General features: G+C 39.2%; 1 protein-coding gene and 1 long non-coding RNA gene across 8 annotated transcripts in view; one reads left to right on the top strand and one right to left on the bottom strand.

Annotated features, from left to right (window-relative positions):
* The window catches only part of DNAJC6 (DnaJ heat shock protein family (Hsp40) member C6), a 166,437-nt gene that overhangs the window by 41,466 nt on the left and 106,274 nt on the right, over nt 1–18,697 (top strand). The gene's annotated exons all lie outside the window — the stretch shown is intronic.
* On the bottom strand, nt 2,725–18,651 carry LOC129050714 (uncharacterized). The gene is made up of 4 exons (XR_008514432.1): nt 17,945–18,651; nt 15,904–16,056; nt 10,181–10,326; nt 2,725–3,094 (listed from the first exon to the last, which is right to left on the bottom strand). It is a non-coding gene; the product is annotated as an uncharacterized LOC129050714 (long non-coding RNA).

Genomic DNA, 18,697 nt, shown 5'->3' with positions numbered 1-18,697 from the left:
TAGGCTGGTCTCGAGCTCCTGACCTCAAGTGATCCACCCGCCTCAGCCTCCCAAAGTGCTGGGATTACTGGCGTGAGCCACTGCCTCTGTCTGAGCATTGTATGTTGAAACAACACACATATATATCTTACAGTTCTGGTGGCTGGAAAAGTCAAGATAAAGGTGCCAGCAGATTGCCAAATTTTCAGTTGGGCTGTCTGCCTTTTTCGTACTGATTTGTAGATTTTCTTATAGATTTATATTGAGTCCTTTGAATGTATGTATTGCAAAAATTTTCTGTCAATGCGGTTTCTATTTTCACTTTCTTAATGATATCTTTGGATGAACCGAAATTCTTTAATGCAGTCTACTTTATTGATTTGCTTCACAGTTCCTACTTTTTGAGTACTGTTTAAGAATTCTGTTTGCATCAATATTGTGATATTACTTTATGTAGGTTTTCTTCTGAAAGCTTTATTGTTTTAGAGTATATTGATTTTTAAAAAATTTAAATGCATTTGTTCACATATCAGCCTGATCTATTGAAAAACACTTAAACACTTAAATAAGCTTAAATAATAACTTTTCCACAAACTATGTGATCTTTGGCAAGGCAGTTAGCATTTTTTGTTGTTGTTGTTTATTTTTAAATTATTACCTTTCCTATGGTGCTGAAGGGCAGTTAGCATTTGAACTTAATTTCTTTAACTATAGTATGATAATAATAATATCCACCTTAGAGTATTGTTGTAAGAATCATGACTATCTAAATGTTAGCTATTATTAAAAAGTCAGCTATTAGCAAAGACATTTTCAGAGACAATTGGAGATACTTAGATATAGATTGGATATTAGATGACAGTAAGGAATTATTAATTTTGTGTTGTGTAGGAAAATGTCCCTATTAGGAAATGCATCATGAAAAATTAAGATGTGAAGTAAAATGTCTCAGTTCATTCTTTAAAAGTTCAGCAAAAACAATAAAATCCCAAATATCTAGATAAAGCAAACTTGCAAAATGTTTCAAATTATTGAATTTTTTGTTTGTTTGTTTGAGATGGAGTCTTACTTTGTCACCCAGGCTGGAGTGCAGGGCACTATCTTGGCTCACTGCAACCTCCGCCTCCTGGGTTCGAGCGATTCTCTTGCTTCAGCTTCATGAGTAGCTGGAATTACAGGCATACGCCATCACACCTGGCTAATTTTTGTATTTTTATTAGAGACGGGGTTTCGCTATGTTGACCAGGCTGGTCTCAAACTGCTGACCTCAAGTGATCCACCCACCTTGGCCTCCCAAACTGCTGGGATGACAGGTGTGAACCACCGTGCCTAGCCAAATTATTGAATTTATACATTAGATATGTAGATATTCATCATGTGAAATTCTTTCAGCTTTTTCGGTATGTTTGAAATTTTCATAATAAAATATTCAAGGTAAAGTTAGTAATCAATCTATAGCATTCCTATTATTTAACATTTTCTCCAAAGCTAAAGGTGCAGAAGGACCTAATTAAATGGATTTTGAGTCACTTAGCCTGTTCTGCCTGGGAAAGGAGATTAAAATGAATTTAAAATAAAATGTGAACTATATCCCTGCATACTTGAGTGGGATAAAGCTGAGCCATAAAAATCCAGGTTTTGCTGGGTGTAGAAAAAAGGAGAAAGTGAGGAAGGGGTATGAGATGTACTGAGTGCTGTTAAGGGTCAGATACTCTGCTGGGTGCTGTAAATATCACCTTTCATTCATAAAGCAATTCTACGAGGTAAGCAATATTAGAAAAGTTTGATATGAAAAGTTTGATAGAAAAGCTTTGGACAACTTGACTAACACAACTAGTGGATGGTGGAGTGAGGATTTGTACCCAGATCTGTGTTTTTGCACGCAGATCTGTTTTTGCTTTTCTTCTTTTGTTCCTACTTCCTCTCTCCCTCCCACCATTGTCACTTTTTTCCCGCCTTCACTCCCTTTCCTTTGTTCTTCCTTTCTTTCTGACTTCTTTACAAATGTTTTTATTTTTTATTTACTTTTTATTTTTTGAGACGGAGTTTTGCTCTTGTTGCCCAGGTTGGAGTGCAATGGCGCAATCTCAACTCACTGCAACCTCTGCCTCCCAGGTTCAAGGAATTCTTCTGCCTCAGCCTCCTGAGTAGCTGGGATTACAGGTGCCTGCCACCACGCCTGGCTAATTATTTGTATTTTTAGTAGAGACGGGGTTTCACCATGTTGGCCAGGCTGGTCTCGAACTCTTGACCTTAGATGATCCACCCACCTTGGCCTCCCAAAGTGCTGGGATTACAGGCATGAGCCACCACACCCGGCCTGGTTTTTTTTTTTTTTTTTTTTTTTTTTAATGAATGTTATTATGCTTTTCATTGTAGAAACTCTGGAAAACACATATGTATTAATTTAGGTTTTGCTACATAATAAACCACCCCAAACTTTTTTTTTTTTTTTCCTGAGACAGGGTCTTGGTGTATTGCCTAGGCTGGGGTGCAGCAGCATGAACGTGGCTCATTACAGCTTCGACTTCCTGGGCTCAAGCAATCCTCCTGCCTCAGTTTCCTGAGTAGCTGGGACCACAGGCGCACACCATTATGCCTGGCTATTTTCTTTAATTTTTTTTGTAGAGATGGGGTCTCATCATGTTGCCTAGGCTGGTCTCAAACTCCTGGGCTCAGGTGATCCTCCTGCCTTGGCTTCCCAAAGTACTGGGAATATAGGTGTGAGCCATTAGACCCAGCCAGTTTATTTTTTATTTTTTATTTTACACTGTGTTGAGATAATCACCCCCAAAATTAGTGGCTTAAGACAGCATACATTCAGGGCACAATTCTGCTGGCAGTAATTTAAATGAGCTCAGAGGGCAGTTCTTCCAGTCTGGGCCAACCTCAGCTGTTGTCATTGGGGCTCACTCAAATGTATGAGGCATCAGCTGGGATGTCAGGATCAGCTCCTCCATGTGGCCTCCCATCCTACAGCAGACTAGCTTGGGCTTGTTATCCTGGAGAAGGAGAAGAGGAGCCAAGAGAGCAAGCAGAAATCCGCAGTGCTCTTGGGCCTGTGTCTGGAGCTGGTAAAACAGTACTTCCCCTCTGCCTCAGTCAGCTCAGGCTGCTGTAACAGAACATCATAGACTGGATAGCGTAAACAACACACACTTATATCTCACTGTTCTGGTGGCTGGGAAGGTCAAGATAAAGGTGCTGGCAGATTCAGTTGCTATGAGGACCCTTATCCTGGCTTGCAGAAGGCTGCTGGCTGCCTCTCATTGAGTCCTCACATGGGGGTAGATGGGGTGTGTGAGAGAGAGAGCGAGAGAGACAGTGAGCACATGCTCTGGTGTTTCTTCTTTTCCTTATAAGGACACTAATCCCATGATGGGGGCCCTACCCACATAACCTCATTTAAACGTAATCATCTTCCAAAGGCCCCCGTCTCTAAATACTACCACATTGGGAGTTAGGCCTTCAACATAGGAATTTTGGAGGGACACAGACACTCACTCCCCAACACCCTCTATTGTACAAAGCAAGTCAGAAGGCCAGCCCAGATTCAAGGAGTGAAGAAGTGTACTCTACCTCTTGGTGAGAAGAAATATAAAATAATATTGCATTGTGATATGGATGGCAGCAAGTGAGGGTGAGTGGGATGAATGTTTGCAGCCATTTTTGCAAACATTTTTTCATAACATACAAAAATAAACATCTACTTTAAGTCATTTCTAATACCATTATCAAGAGCTAATTATTGTTAATATGTTGGTCTATGCACATATAGGGGCAGATATGCACGTACAGAGGCATAGTTTTGTCTGTTCAAATACAGAGGCAGATTATTTTTAAGAATATAATTTTCATTTAGAATCAAACTTAATTTCTATTAGTGTATTTTCCCAGGTATTACATTTTCCTTGAAAACATGTTTACCCTATGATGCAAAGGAAATCAACATAAATTGCTATGTTCCAGGCATTGTGCTAAGCACTTTCACTCAGTTATCTTAACTAAAAAACAAGTTTCTTGTTAATTTGCAGGGTTAATTTGCATCAAAACAAGGAATTCATTTGTTGCTACAAAGAAAAAGCAATGAAAGGACTTTGTGAAAAGGTTCAGAGAAAATGATAATGGTTAAGACATATCAGGAATACCCATTTTTCTCTTGAAACCTGACTTGTGAACTATAACAGAAAATATAGAAGATAAATCCTTGTACCTATTGCCCACCAATCCGGTCTTTTCATTTTATAGGTGAAGTCATGTCATTATTTATGTATCTGTTTGATTTGGCTGTATTTCAGGATCATGTTGAACATCAGTTCTTATTGTATGGGTAACATAAATAAGAAGCAGAAAATGTAGAGGGCAAAGGCCAAGGTTTGATCCTGGGCTTGGCACTGATTAGTTGTTGACTATGAAAAAAAATCACTTAATTTTTTTGAGTTCAATTTTATCATCTGTAATTACAAAAGCTTCAGTCTTCTTAAAATTGTTGTGAAGATTGACTACAGCATTTTATATCTGCACTGTCTGATGTAGTAGCCACTGGCTATAAGTGGCTATTGAGCATTTGAAATGTGGCTAGTCCAATTGAGATGTGCTGTAAGTATAAAATACACAGTAGATTTTGAACACTTAAGTGGAAAAATATATAAAATATCTTATTGATTACATGTTGAAATGGCAATATATTGTACTCATTGAGTTAAATAAAGTGTTATTAAAATTAATTCACTTGTTTATTTTTTAAATTCACTTGTAAAAATTTATTTTGGCTGCTGGAAATTAAAAGATTACATATATGGCTCACATTATATTTCTACTGGACAATGTTTTGCTTAAAAAATGTTCTCTGTACAATATAGAGTACAGCATAAATGTTAGTTATAGCCAGAAAAAAAGTATAGGAGGTTTAGGTTAATATGTAAGGATTCTAAGTGGTAGCATGATGCTTATTATTTTTGCTACATTTATAATGTAAGCTTTTATTTAGGCATCTTAAGTTCTTCTTTTTGTGTGTTATAGAGAAGTAGGGATGGAAGTGCTAATCCAATTATGTGAGGAAATCATAATAACTTCAGTGTATTGAGCTACAGTGATGCAGGCATTGTGTTAAGTACTGTATTAGGCAGGATTCCTTTGATTACAAGTGACAGAGATGCAATCTGAATTAACTAAATTGAAAAAGGGGGATCTTGTAATTGTACAAAGCATGGGAGTGCATCTAGGTCTCCTGAATTTCTAGAATATAAACACTGTTTTTCCTATATACCTATCTTCCTCTCTCAAATTTACTTCTCCCTCCTCAGCAGCATTGTTCTCTCAGATCACTTATCTCCACATGTCAGAAAGAATGGCTCCTTCAACCTCTGTGTGTCATCTTTGTTCTAGGGAAGGACGGACTCAGACTTGCTCTTTCTGGTTTTAAATGGAAAAGTCCTGTGAAAAAGCCATGGTTGACCTAGCTTGGTTACAGTTACCTATCCCTGGGCTATGGCAACTCTAACCCAACCACAGAAGAGAATTTCCCAGAAAAAGGGACCACTCTTCTTGGTTGATAAAAGAATAAATGTACACTATAGCTACTGTAGCTAATTTAATATGTACAGCCAATCAGTAGGGTAGTACCTCAATGAACAAATGAGAAACTGAGACTCAGAAAAGTTATGTATTTTGCTCAAGTTCAAATATCCAGGCTGGAAGTCTGGGTCTGTCCATCTCCAAAGTCCATGTTCTTAACTACCACACTGAGAAAGTTCTAGTAAATGGGGTTTGTGTTGACTTAAGTTTTACTGAATTATTTAATAGGTCTTTGCTATTTTTTTCCTCCTATCATTGCTTCCCATTGAAAGTTAAGATAGATTGAGGACAAGGGAACTGGCCCCATGGTAATACTCAGTAAATCCTTATGGAATTGAAAACTAACACCACTATGCTTTCCAATCTTGTGACCAAGGCTATAAAGGCATTAGAAAAGCACTGCTATCATTATCTTTGTACCATGAGCTTAAGACATACTTACCACTACTTGGACATTTCCTTTTTGTAATTTGCAATCTTCTGCCTTCTTTTGAAAACTTCTTATTTTTTACCAACACATGGTTCCCTATAGTCTATACCACATGGGCATAGAGATTTCAGAGGCAAAGATTAAAGAGTCATACTCTGTTATTCATAAATAAAATATGGCCCAAAGGGAATTTTAAAACATGATGATCTGTAAGTTTTTCAGAAAAATGGTCTGGAGTTTGTCAGTCTCCTACTCGGATCAAAAATAAAGTCAAAGTTTTCAACTAAAATAATTGCAGTAGGCTACAAATCTGTTTGTCTACTTTAATACAGTAGAAATGGAAAGTAGCAGTAAGTGACAACTTTATTGGCTGAATTCATATTAAGCAGTGTAATGGAATGCTGAGAACTCTGACCCAGACTGGTCAGAAAACCAGTCTCCTATATGTAGCTCTGTGACCTTAATCAATAATAAGTACAAAGGCTAACTAACCTTCATTGGGTGCTAAACAGCGTAGAACATCTTTTCATAGGTTGTTGACTGACTCTGCCCAGTGGCAGTAGTTATTCATTCATTGGACACATCTTTTTTTTTTTTTTTTTTTGAGACGGAATCTAGCTCTGTCACCCAGGTTGGAGTGCAGTGGCGCAATCTTAGCTCACTGCAACCTCCGCCTTCTGGGTTCAAGCAATTCTCTGCCTTAGCCTCCTGAGTAGCTGGGATTACAGGCACCCGCCACCACGCCCGGCTAATTATTTGTATTTTTATTAGAGACGGGGTTTCACCATGTTGGCCAGGCTGGTCTTGAACTCCTGACCTCGTGATCCACCTGCCTCAGCCTCCCAAAGTGCTGGGATTACAGGAGTGAGCCACCATGCCCAGCCTCATTTGGCACATCTTTATCAGGCATCTACCCTGTGTCAGGCATGGAGTTAGGTACCAAATATGGCTCTGCCATCATGGAGCTTACAGTCTGGTGTGGGAAGTCATACATGTAAATAGGCAATTTCAGTGTAGCATGTTGTAAGTGCTATGTTAGAAGACGTAGACTATTCTACGGGACCTCAAAAAATGATATCAAACGTTGTTTTGAGAAATTGGATGGTTTCCTGGGACGTGCTATCTCCATTTAGGGATCTGAAGGGCAGGCTGGGATTGGCCAGGTGGGGGATCGCAACGAAGCTCTTTGTCTGGACTTAGAAAGAGGTTGGGAAGGGGGAGGTGGTGAAGGCTGAGGGCTGAGTCTTGAGGGAAATTAGCTGGTCCTAGAATGCAGAGTCCATTATGCTGACTACCTTTGACTGAGGGTGATAGGAAACCCTTGAATAGTTTTAAGCAACTGAGTCACATAATTAGATCTCTGCATTTTAGAAAGCTGAAATGTGAGTCAATTTTTTTCATTTTTCTGTCTTGATTTTCTTATCTTTAAATTGAAAGGGATAGTCTACCCTTTTTAACTCTCTCCAGCTTTAGTAGTCCATACATTTCTCCTATTTTGGCAAAACTTAATGAAACTGCCTTTGCAAAAATTATAACAGTGAGAAAATTATGACAGTGACAGATCTGACTTAATGACTCCATTTTGCTTCTAACCTTCAAGCTGCCCTTGTTCATTGTTGGGTGCAGGCTGAACTAAGTTTGGGAGGAACTTAGTTTAACCTTGAAACAAAGATGATAACAGCCCTTCTTGCCTGAAACCAGACTGCCCATGTAGGACTAATAAATTAGCTGCAAGATTGGAAATGTAGGTTTAGGAGTCCTGTAGCCGGAGGCTGCAAGTTCTGAACCTCCCCGGTTGCTCCTTGGGGTAACATCATTATTGTAAAACCTAAGATTGGTGTGAGATGTTTTTCAGACCTTGCATTCTGAGGCACCAGCTGGTGCCACCCAGACTGGTAATCTGGCGCAACCAGTTCTGCAGCGCCTCCCAGGAACAGAAGACAGCAAGAAGAACCCACTTTGACCCCCTATGATTCCATCTCTGACCCAATCAATCAGCACTCCCCACTCCCTGGCCCCCCTATGTGCCAAATCATCCTTTAAAAAAACCCTAGTGTCTGAATTTTCCAAGGAGACTGAATCAAGTAATAAAACTCTGATCTCCCGTTCAGTTGGCTCTGTGTGAATTACACTCTTTCTCTATTGCAATTCCCCTGTCTTGATAAATCGGCTCTTATCTGGGCAGTGGGCAAGGTGAACTAGTTGGATGATTACATTACTGCCATGCTGATTTTGAGATCTGTTGGGCAGCAAGGCCTAAGATTACAACTAGTACTTGAAACTGAGGCAAGTTTTGTGGGTCTAGGGTGGGTGAAGGTGGGAGGTGAGGTGAGGACAAGAAACTGAATGAATGATGTGTTGTTTTTACTGGGAAAAAAGGAAATGGGAAGGTATGCAGTGTCCTTTGACAGTCTCCTGAAGAGAAACTGGTTAGGGAATAGCTTTGGCCTCTCAGCAGGCAGGTGGAATGGTACTTTGCCGCAATTCTAGTACAGATGAAATCTGATAGTTACTCCCCCCAAATTATGAAGTCTGGAATTTGCTTAACGGTAGTAAGGGGTCTATACATATGAAAAAAGACTGACCATGACTTTTTTTTTTTTTTTACCGTTCAAAGTGTTTGTTAATTATTTATTAAGATAAACAGTTTCTTAGCCCGCATATTCATGTTTCACAGATAGTTCAGGAACACAGGTACAGTGACAAACTTCTATATAATTCAACCCAAAGAAATACTTTATGTTCTAAAATCACTTTGTACTCTGAGAGATTAACCTTCCTCATCTCAAATTCTTTAATGGAATTATAATTTCTGTAGAAATCTGCATATGCCTTCTTTCTTGGTCAGGCCACAGCAAACTTACAGAGAGCTGCAACCCCAGGGTTATAACGAATGCTTCAACAATATGAAATCACAGATGCTTGGCCAGAAGGCCACACATCCCAGGTTACACCAAGGCACTAAGAGCCATGGTAGTTATTGTCCTTGATAGGGATGTCAGCATCAACACCAGTGTCTTTCCTGGATGATGGAGAAATGGACCAACTTGGTGAGTATTGATACTGAGTGATATATACAAAGAAGTCCATTATATGATTTTCTCTACTTTTGAGTATGTTTGAAAAATTTCCCTAATAGAAAGTAAAAAGATAGAATAATAAATTAAAAATACCCCCACTTATTACCTAAGTTTACTTTTAGCACAAATGGAAAATAAGTCAGACTCTCTCATTTGGCCATATTGAAGCTAATAGTCTCAGAACCACTGTGTCATAACACTGACATTTTGCTTTAAGCTTTGTATCACCTTTAATGGCTTAAAATATTCTAGACTGTATTGAGATCATGCAAATAGATCAAAGAAAGAGAATTACACCCAAAGGAAGGGATAGCTGTACTTGGGAGTTCACTGGTAACAGAGTCAGGGGTCCACAGCTCTGGGCTGGGTCTGTCCTGAAAGACAGTCTCTGAATAGCAGGATGAGATGGAGTGATCACTGGCTTTGGAGTCAGACACAATAGACTGAGCTATGTTGAAGGACAATGACAACAAATAACACAATAGATAGCATTCATTGAACCCTCACTATATGCCAGGCATTATGCTAAGCTCTTTATGTACTTTATATTATGCAATTTTAATAACTACCCTGTTTTTATTAGTATTTTATGGATGAGAAAACACAGGTTTAGAGAAGTTATCACATTTGTCCATGACCACATGAACATGTAATTCCCAGTAAATATTTTTGTAAATAAATATCTGAAAGTGTCCGGGCACGGTGGCTCATGCCTGTAATCCCAGCACTTTGGGAGGCCAAGGCAGGCGGATCACCTGAGGTCAAGAGTTTGAGACCAGCCTGGCCAACATGCTGAAACCCCGTCTCTACTGAAAACACAAAAGAATTAGCTGGCCATGGTGGTGTGTGCTTGTAATCCCAGCCACTGGGGAGGCTGAGGCAGGAGAATTGCTTGAACCCGGGAGGTGAGCCAAGATTGCGCCACTGCACTCCAGCCTGGGCAACAAGAATGTGAAAACTCCATCTCAAAAAAAAAAAAAAAAAAAAGAAAAAAAGTCTGAAATCCAGTGGTTAATGGTGGTAGGTTGTACCCCAGTTAGTTTGGATGCACATAACAGAAAAAAGCAAAATAACAGTGGCAAAATAATAACTAAGTAGTTTGTTTTTCTCTCACCTCTAAGTAATCTAGAGGTAATCAGTCTAGGGTTGCTAGGGCTCTCTGGAGCTCGGGGTTCTTCTGTTTTACTGCTTCATTGTGAATGTCTTCCACCCTCAAGGTTAACTCATGGTCCAAGTACCTGCTGGAGCTCCGTATTCCAACTAGAAGAAAGGGAAAAGGATTGGAAGGACATACCACCTACCCTCCTTTTTAAGGATCCATACCAGAAATTGCACATATTATTTTTGCTTATAATTACAATGGCTACAACTTAGTCCTATGTATGCACCTAGTAGATTACAGAAAACTTGCATGTGGCAGGTCCAAGACATGAAAGAGACTGAAAAATATTTATACTATGTCGCCACATGCCCAGCTAAAGGGCATAGAAGCATAGAAGATGGAGAGCAATATTGAGGATCACTAGCAATCACTGCTTAGCCCACACTCAGCTGCATTCCAGAGTTTTATCTCTTTGGGTATGGTAATCCTTCTCATGAAACCTTTCACATTCGAATAGATGAAAAACCCATGCACTTAGTTTAGTGTTCAGAAAATGCTAGTTCCTTCCCTTTAATTAGATGTTGTCAAGTGAGCAGCAGTGATTTGGTGCTCTGGAGACTCAGCACCCCAAGAATTTGTTCCACCTGTGTCTGGGGTGGTGACTGCCTTCTGCATCACCAGCATAGACGATTTGCCCCAAGTTCTACATGCTCTGTGGCCCAGCACCCTGTTAAGTACAATGGGGTTGCAAAAAGAAGCATCCAGATTTTAAGGATCTTGAACATGAAATCACACATAATGGGCTCAGGGCCAAACATGGGACTATCCAGGATTTAGGAAAACTTTCACTTCAGTGTTGGTTTGCAGCTGACTTTGGGGAACTATTTACTGCATAAAAATTTTCAGTGTTTTCTTCAAGACTGAGAGAAGTCGATCACAGAACCAGCCCACTTGAGAAGGTGAAGTTTTCCTACTTGTAAAATGACAGATGAAAAGGACTGATGCTTCCATGAGTTACTCTTGAAACGGTAATGTAGGTATATCTGTGTGTGGAAAAACACACTCAAAGTGCTTTTTCTTATTTTCTCACAGTAACAATCAACACAAATTAAAGGCTTCTGTGATCAAATGGGCACTTCCCCCCCACAAACAAACAATTGTGCAGTGGACACCAGCTGAGTGTCCTCCAGTTCTGAGACTATCTACCGGGAGATAGTGTCAGATACCACTGACACAGTCCCCAAAATTGCTCCCCCAACCTACCATCTCCATTTTCAGACACCAGTTGCAAGTCTGGGCCTCTAAAACTTCTGATCGACCAGCTTCAAGTTTGGGTTCCCATGATCCCCTCTTTGGGTTGATTAATTTGCTGGAGGGGCTCACAGAACTCAGGGAAACACGTTTATTGGGTTATAATAAAGGATATTACAAAGATACAAGGAAAGGGATGCCAAGTTGCCATGCCCTCTCTGGGTGCACCATCCTCCAGGAACCTCCACTTACTCAGCTATCTGGAAGGTCCCCAAACCCTATCCTCTTGGGCCTTGTATGAAGACTTCATTGGGTAGGCATGATTGAAGCATGGACAACTGTGTTAAAATGTGATTCATCAACAAAAAGTATATGATCTAAACCCAATAGGGCCTGTTTAGACTCTATTTGTCTTCTCTGCGCAGCATTTCTTCCCCCAGGGATGGGGCAGGACACCCTCTGGGATGAGGGTTTTATGACCCACAATCAGGTAAGAGTCCTGCCTTGGACAGGTGAAAGTAGGGAGGCAGAACATCAGAGAGAGAGAGAGAGAGAGAGAAAGAGAAAGAGGTTTTGTTTACTATGTCGAGGGCTATGGGAGTTATTATATAGGAACCGTGGATTTTATATATATATATTATATATATATTATATATATAATATATATTATATGTATATATATGGTACAGTATAACGTTGCTATGGTTTGAATATCCCCTCCACAACTCATGTTGAAATTTAATTGCCATTCTCACAGTAATAAGAGGTGGTACCATTAACAGGTGATTAGGCCATAAGGGGTCCACCCTCATGAATGGATTAATGCCATTACTATGGGAGTGCACTCTTGATTAAAGCGAGTTTCCCTCCCCCTCAACCCCCTTGCTCTCTCTTCCTTTCTTATCCTCTCTTGCCCTCCTGCCTTCTCTCACGGGATGATGCAGCATGAAGGCCCTCACCAGATGTAGGCTCCTTGGTCTTGGACTTCCTGGCCCCAGAAACTGTAAGAAATAAATCTCTGCTCTTTGTAAATTACTCAGTCTCCTGTATTCTATTATAGCAGCACAAAATGAACTAAGGCAAACATTATACTATGAGCATGTCCTTGAAAAGTCAAGGATAAGTTAAATGTTAGCAAATGGAAATGTGTTTTTTAAGTGAGCTCATTAAAGAAACCAGAGCAATGTTTTCTGTAAACTAAAGATTGCTTCCAAAATAAAGTTTTTTGGTATTTTCATTCAATTAGCAGATACTTTCTGAGCACCTATTACTTGGCAGGCACTGTGCTAGACCTCATAAAACATGATGGGTATTGTCTTCACCTGCCAGAATTGCTCAAAATACGTGAATAATAAATTGACAAATATATTCTCAGACTAATATACAGTCAAATAATAACATTTGTTACATTGATTATAAAAGATTTTTAACATATTGACATTTAAGAAATCTTGGGGTATCTTAAGATTGATAGTATGTCATACTTTCTTTAGTAGCATATTTTTCTTATGTTGTGACTTAGAATGGATGGTTTCTTAGATTTGATAAAATGCAGTATTTAAGTAGGGCTTTAGTGTTTACTATATGCTTCCATGTGCCTCATTTGATTCTTTCTTCTTTTTTTTTTTTTTGAGACAGAGTCTCCCTCTGTCACCCAGGCTGGAGTGCAGTGGCATGATCTCGACTCACTGCAACCTCTGCCTCCCAGGTTCAAGTGATTCTCTTGCCTCAGCCTCCTGAGTAGCTGGAGCTACAGGCACGTGCCACCACGCCCAGCTAATTTTTTGTTTGTTTCTTTGTTTGTTTTTTAGTAGAGACGGGGTTTCACCATGTTGGCCAGGCTGGTCTCGAACTCCTGATCTCAGGTGATCTGCCTGCCTCAGCCTCCCAAAGTGCAATTTCCATAAGTTGCCCAAACCATTTTCCACTGACCACACTTAGTAAGGCAGGTCAGATCTAAGGAATGACCTAAATGTCCTTCAGCTTTCACTTTGATCAGTGGAATTGCCTCTTTAGGCTGCCGCAGTGGCCAAAGCATGATCAGGAAGATGGAGGTTTGAATCCTAACTGATGGTTGTGTAACCCTGGGCCAGTTACTTAACCTCTCCAAGTCTGCCTCAAAATAAGAATAAAATCTTTAGATTTAAGGTAGGTAAGGCACCTGGCAAATGATAAATAATCAATGGCAGTTATTTTGTTACTTATTAGAGTGTCAAGGAAACACAGGTTTCATGATATTGGGTTATCTTTAAAAAAAAAAAAATGCCCTACCTGGGAAATTTGTCCTATTTTCTGGAAGACCCAGAATCCCGTCAAACACCAAGAACAGATATCCCCACGCCTAAGAACATTATAGGAATAGTTCAGATTTTCTTCTGTTAAATGTCATCCATCAGCTCACCCGATTTTTTCCAGCATACCTCCTCTTCTCTCTTGTGTGTTGCTTTATATGTCCCTCTTGACAGCTGCTACTATTTATGCATGCATTTCTATAGCAAAACCTTGATTAACTGGGACACAGCAAACTGTAGCACTTAAATGACTATGGTTTTTCCCTGTGGACATCATTTGGAGGAGAGAGGGAAGTGACAACTAAAGTTTTGAGAACTAAAGAGAATCATGTAATTCAATATCTTCGATTTTACTGCTGAGAGAAGGAGAATGGATCAAGGCCACCCTGCTGATTAAGAGCAGAGTCAGGAGAGGATTCTCAGTCTATTTTGCTTTCTTCTGGACTGTGGCCTAAAGACGTGTCTTTTGGCGTCTCTCTTGGGAGTATTTCTCCTTAAGGTTTTGCCACTACACTGCAGGTCTCAAACTCAAATGCCTGCAAGGGTAACTGGTAGTAGGAATGAGTGGAGGAGGTTGAGTATTCTACATTGGGAAGTAGTAGTGAACTATGGCCCTTAGACTGGAGCCTATGTACCCTCTGTAAAGGCATCTAAACTAAAATGTTTTTCATTTTAAGAAGTACAGGACAGACAAAACATGTCTGGGAGTCAGAGATGGCTTGATGTTCCCCAGTTGAAGTGCCTTGCACTATGTATATATATAGGCCTTATTCAATAAGGAGATAATCTGGATTATGGCCCTCAGGCACATTGCCAAAGTAAGTTTCAATACTGTGCATTGATTTATGTTTGTTAAAATAGGAAATTGAAGAGATGCATTTTAGAAACCTGATCATAATATATTTTCTAACAGAGAGAACAGAGTAGAAGCTCTGGCTTCATTTACTGTCTGCTTAGCCAAAACTTTTTGTGGTCCAATTGGCCAAATGAATTCGATGTCACAGTGTATAGGACATTCATAATTGGGAACACTAGGACCTCTTAGTACCAGAGATTGTCCCATAACATAGACATTCAAATATTTATAATCAGGACACACAGTGAGAAATACATTTATATCATTACTGAGCAGAAACATACACACACTCATACATATCACACAAACCCAAAACAATATTTTAGGAAACAATATCTTACTGTGTTCCAAACTCTGATGTTTTCCAGCCTATTTCATTTTTATGAAAATACTTTATAATTTACTCATCGGCTACAGCATATAGTTTAAATCACTGGACTAGGTAATGCCATGACATTTTTGTTTATTCATTAATTCAGTAGATATTTACTCAATATCTAATGAGAGTGAGGTGTTCTTTGGAGTGTCATGAGGGACACAAACATGAACAAAACATGGATTTTTGCCCTCAAAGAGTCCAAATCCAATAGGAAATACATACACGTGAATATTTAAAAACTCAGGGCAAAACAATCAGTTCACATTTTACAAACTGCTTTTATGTTATCATATGTCATAATGATAACAAATGTCTTAGGTAAGCTGGGCAGATTTAAGCTTGATTTTACAGATGGGAAGTTGCATTTTTGAAAAAGTGACATTTTAAAAAGAAGTAGAATGATAGTAGTAATAGATGGCATATGTTAAGCACTTATTATATGTTAGGAACTAATTTACTTCTTACTATAACCTTATTATGACGGCATTACTATAATCCTCACTTTACAGAGGAGAAAAGTGAGGCAGAGAGGTTAAGTAACTTGCCCAAAGTCATAGAGCCAAGAGTCATTGGAACTAAGAATCAATCATAGGCAACTTCAATTTTTTTTTTTTTTTTGAGACGGAGTCTCACTTTGTTGGCTCACTGCAAGCTCCGCCTCCTGGGTTCACGCCATTCTCCTGCCTCAGCCTCCTGAGTAGCTGGGACTACAGGTGCCTGCCACCACGCCTGGTTTTTTTTTTTTGGTATTTTTAGTAGAGACAGGGTTTCACCGTGTTAGCCAGGATGGTCTCAATCTCCTGACCTCGTGATCCGCCCACCTCAGCCTCCCAAAGTGCCAGGACCACAGGTGTGAGCCACCACACCTGGCTGGCAACTTCAGTCTTAATCAATGTATTATATTCTCTGGAAATGAAAATCACAGATCAAAATCCTACATAGGTCATGGCATACATACCTTGATCTCTTAGCCCACCCCAAAAGTGATGTGGCATCTGCTGTGACAGGATAGCATTTGGAATGGGGTGTGCATGAAGGGGATGGGGTGGAATAGAGCCTGGTTCCTCAGTATTCCTCAGTGTCACTAATCTTCATCAAGTTAATAAAGCACCTGAAGGCAGCAAGAGAAAAGACAAAGGGAATGATTGCTCTCCCCAAAAGAGGGCATCTTATCCTTTGCCGTTGTCTCATGTATGATGTAGTATTTTTGAGATAAGTTATGAAGTAGTCTTGAGTTTGGAAACCCAAGAGTTAGGCTATAAATGTTCACCTTGTGTTTGACCAGTGCCACCTCCCTTAAGCCCAAATTCTCATTCAAAGTTACAAAGACAATTTGCCATTAGGATATCCCTGGAAAAAATAATATTTAGCCTTTATTGAGCTTTTCCCATGGGAAAAACTAAGACTGCCAGGCACTGAGTGTAGAGCTGCACCCAAGACAGACCAATAATAGTAATAGAGAACAATTGTTAACTACTACTCTCTCTCTCAATCTCTCTCTTTTTCTCTCTCTCTCTCTCTCTCTCTATATATATATATGTTAGGTACTAATCTAATTCTTCTATATAATGATGGTACTCATATTATGCTTGTTTTATAGAGTAGAACAGTGAGATATTCATTGATAAGTATATGAATTTGATCTTTGGCACAGTAAAGAAAATTTTAATGTTGAAATTGGTGCATATCCAAATTTAGGCCCAAGCCCTAGTTTTTAGGCTGTTGTAAATTAACCTAGTTATTGTATTTTCCTGCCTTAATATGCTCCTTATATCTTCAATTTTATAGGATTATTAATAGTTATCCTGATTGACTTTATTTATATTAAGTATAAAGATAAAATTCTTATAGCCCATTCAGATTTTTCTTTACACTTGCAAACTCCAGAGATAGACATTGAAAAATACAAAGGCATATGTCTCATCTATAATTTCTTTCAGCAATATGTCTGCAAGTTGAAATTGAGCAAAAATAACTGAAAGTGTTCTTTTTGAAAATAATAATTTTCACTTTTCAAAAATGATCCTGTATTTATTTATTTATTTTTTGAGACAGGGTCTCAGTCTGTCACTGAGGCTGGTTCTAAATTCTATTAATCCAATGATTATAGTCCAGCATTTGTCAGGGCACATGATGAACACTAGGTATTTACTGTCCCTGTGTGTCGGTAATGAATTAAAAGAAAAAGTACAGAGAAAGATTATTTAAGATGTTATGGGAAAAGATTTACTAGACTTTACAGAATTATTACTTTAGTCAAGTAACTAAAATAGTTCAATCTGACAGATTTGGAAAATTGAAAGTATAAAAATTTGTTTTAAAATTTTTATTGCAGTTTTTCCTGCCACCATTCAGATTGTTTGATCTTGTTATAAATGAGCATTAACTCTGATTTGCAATTCAGGACACACCATACCTTCATCAAAGAATGCAGTTGGGAAAGCAACTGGCCAGGAAGTTCAGGTTTCCCCAGAAGGACTGGAAGGATTTAGAAAACATTTCTTTGGACTTCTTCTGATTGATGCTCTTCCTACAAGAATCTGTGTTTGGGTGATCCTTGTACAGGAAAATGTCTCTTAGTCCAATTTATTTTATGTAGACCTGTGTAAAGCTAGAGCTTCCTGGAAACTTCCTGAGACCCAAATGATCTGGACTGAAGTCTCTTAGATGCTATTGTTTGATTTTGTGTCCTTAGGTGATTGAAATAAGGACAGCAAGAGAAAACCATGTAAGATGAGAAGAAAGCAAATCTGGCTTTGTGTATGGGCTCAAGTACATTTTACATGCATGTACTTTTTTCCTGTTTTGGTGAGGAAACTCTGTCAAATGACTCTTGACGGGTGCCTCACTTAGTCCCTCCAAGTTTTAGTAGAGAAAATGATAATTTTTAACCAAGACTTACTTGATCTTGACCTAAGATGATGAGAATGAGCAATCCTTCTGAAATCTTATTATTTTAGGTGAAAATAAACATTTGATGATTACATTTTAAGACTTACCAGAGTTTATCCAGGTTTTGTTAAGGTCCAGAACTTATACAATGTCGGAGTCTTCTTTTAAGAATACACGATGACAGATACAAAATTAGGTACACAGCTTAATTAACTTCATGATAAATTCTCTTCTGATTATGAGTGACCGCTTTCTTCGGCCAGAATTATGAAAGAAAAATAAGGGGTGAGGCTAGAGAATGGGGGAAAAAAATCCTTGTCTATCTTGCTTCCCAAGCAGGCCTTCAAGCTAGCTAACTGATACAGTCTTTTCTCCAGGTCCTAAGGTAAATGGTGGCGGATCGACTTAACCTTGCCCTTCTCTCCAGTTTATGCGCTCAACAAAGAGTTCTAAACAGTCACGTCTGCTCTCTAGGCAGAACGGACGCTGCCTCCTAGTATTAGAATACCCAACTCTTTGATATCTCCCTTAGGGATCATCCCTGTTCTGGAGAATGTGCAAAATATTGCTCTTCCTTTATATCCTAGCATAGATATATTCTGGCACTTAACTTGCATTCTTTTTCTGTTGAATTGAGTTACAAGTCAGTTCTCTAGGACGATTACCGTCCTGGTGGCTTTGGCGGAATCTTCCGGTGAAAATAGGCGAAGTTGCATGAAATGGGTGTGTCTGGATTTTACCACAAGACCCCTGGTCCTCAAAGCTTCGCAGGCCGAGATACCTCGCCCCTTTCTTCTCTGCCACACGCGTGCGAACACACCCTCCCAACCCTCGTCGTAGTAGTCCCCTCCCCCGACCAC

Source organism: Pongo abelii, chromosome 1 (genome assembly GCF_028885655.2).
Source record: "Pongo abelii isolate AG06213 chromosome 1, NHGRI_mPonAbe1-v2.0_pri, whole genome shotgun sequence".
NCBI classification, from domain to species: domain Eukaryota; kingdom Metazoa; phylum Chordata; class Mammalia; order Primates; family Hominidae; genus Pongo; species Pongo abelii.
This window is presented reverse-complemented; position numbering and strand designations above follow the sequence as displayed.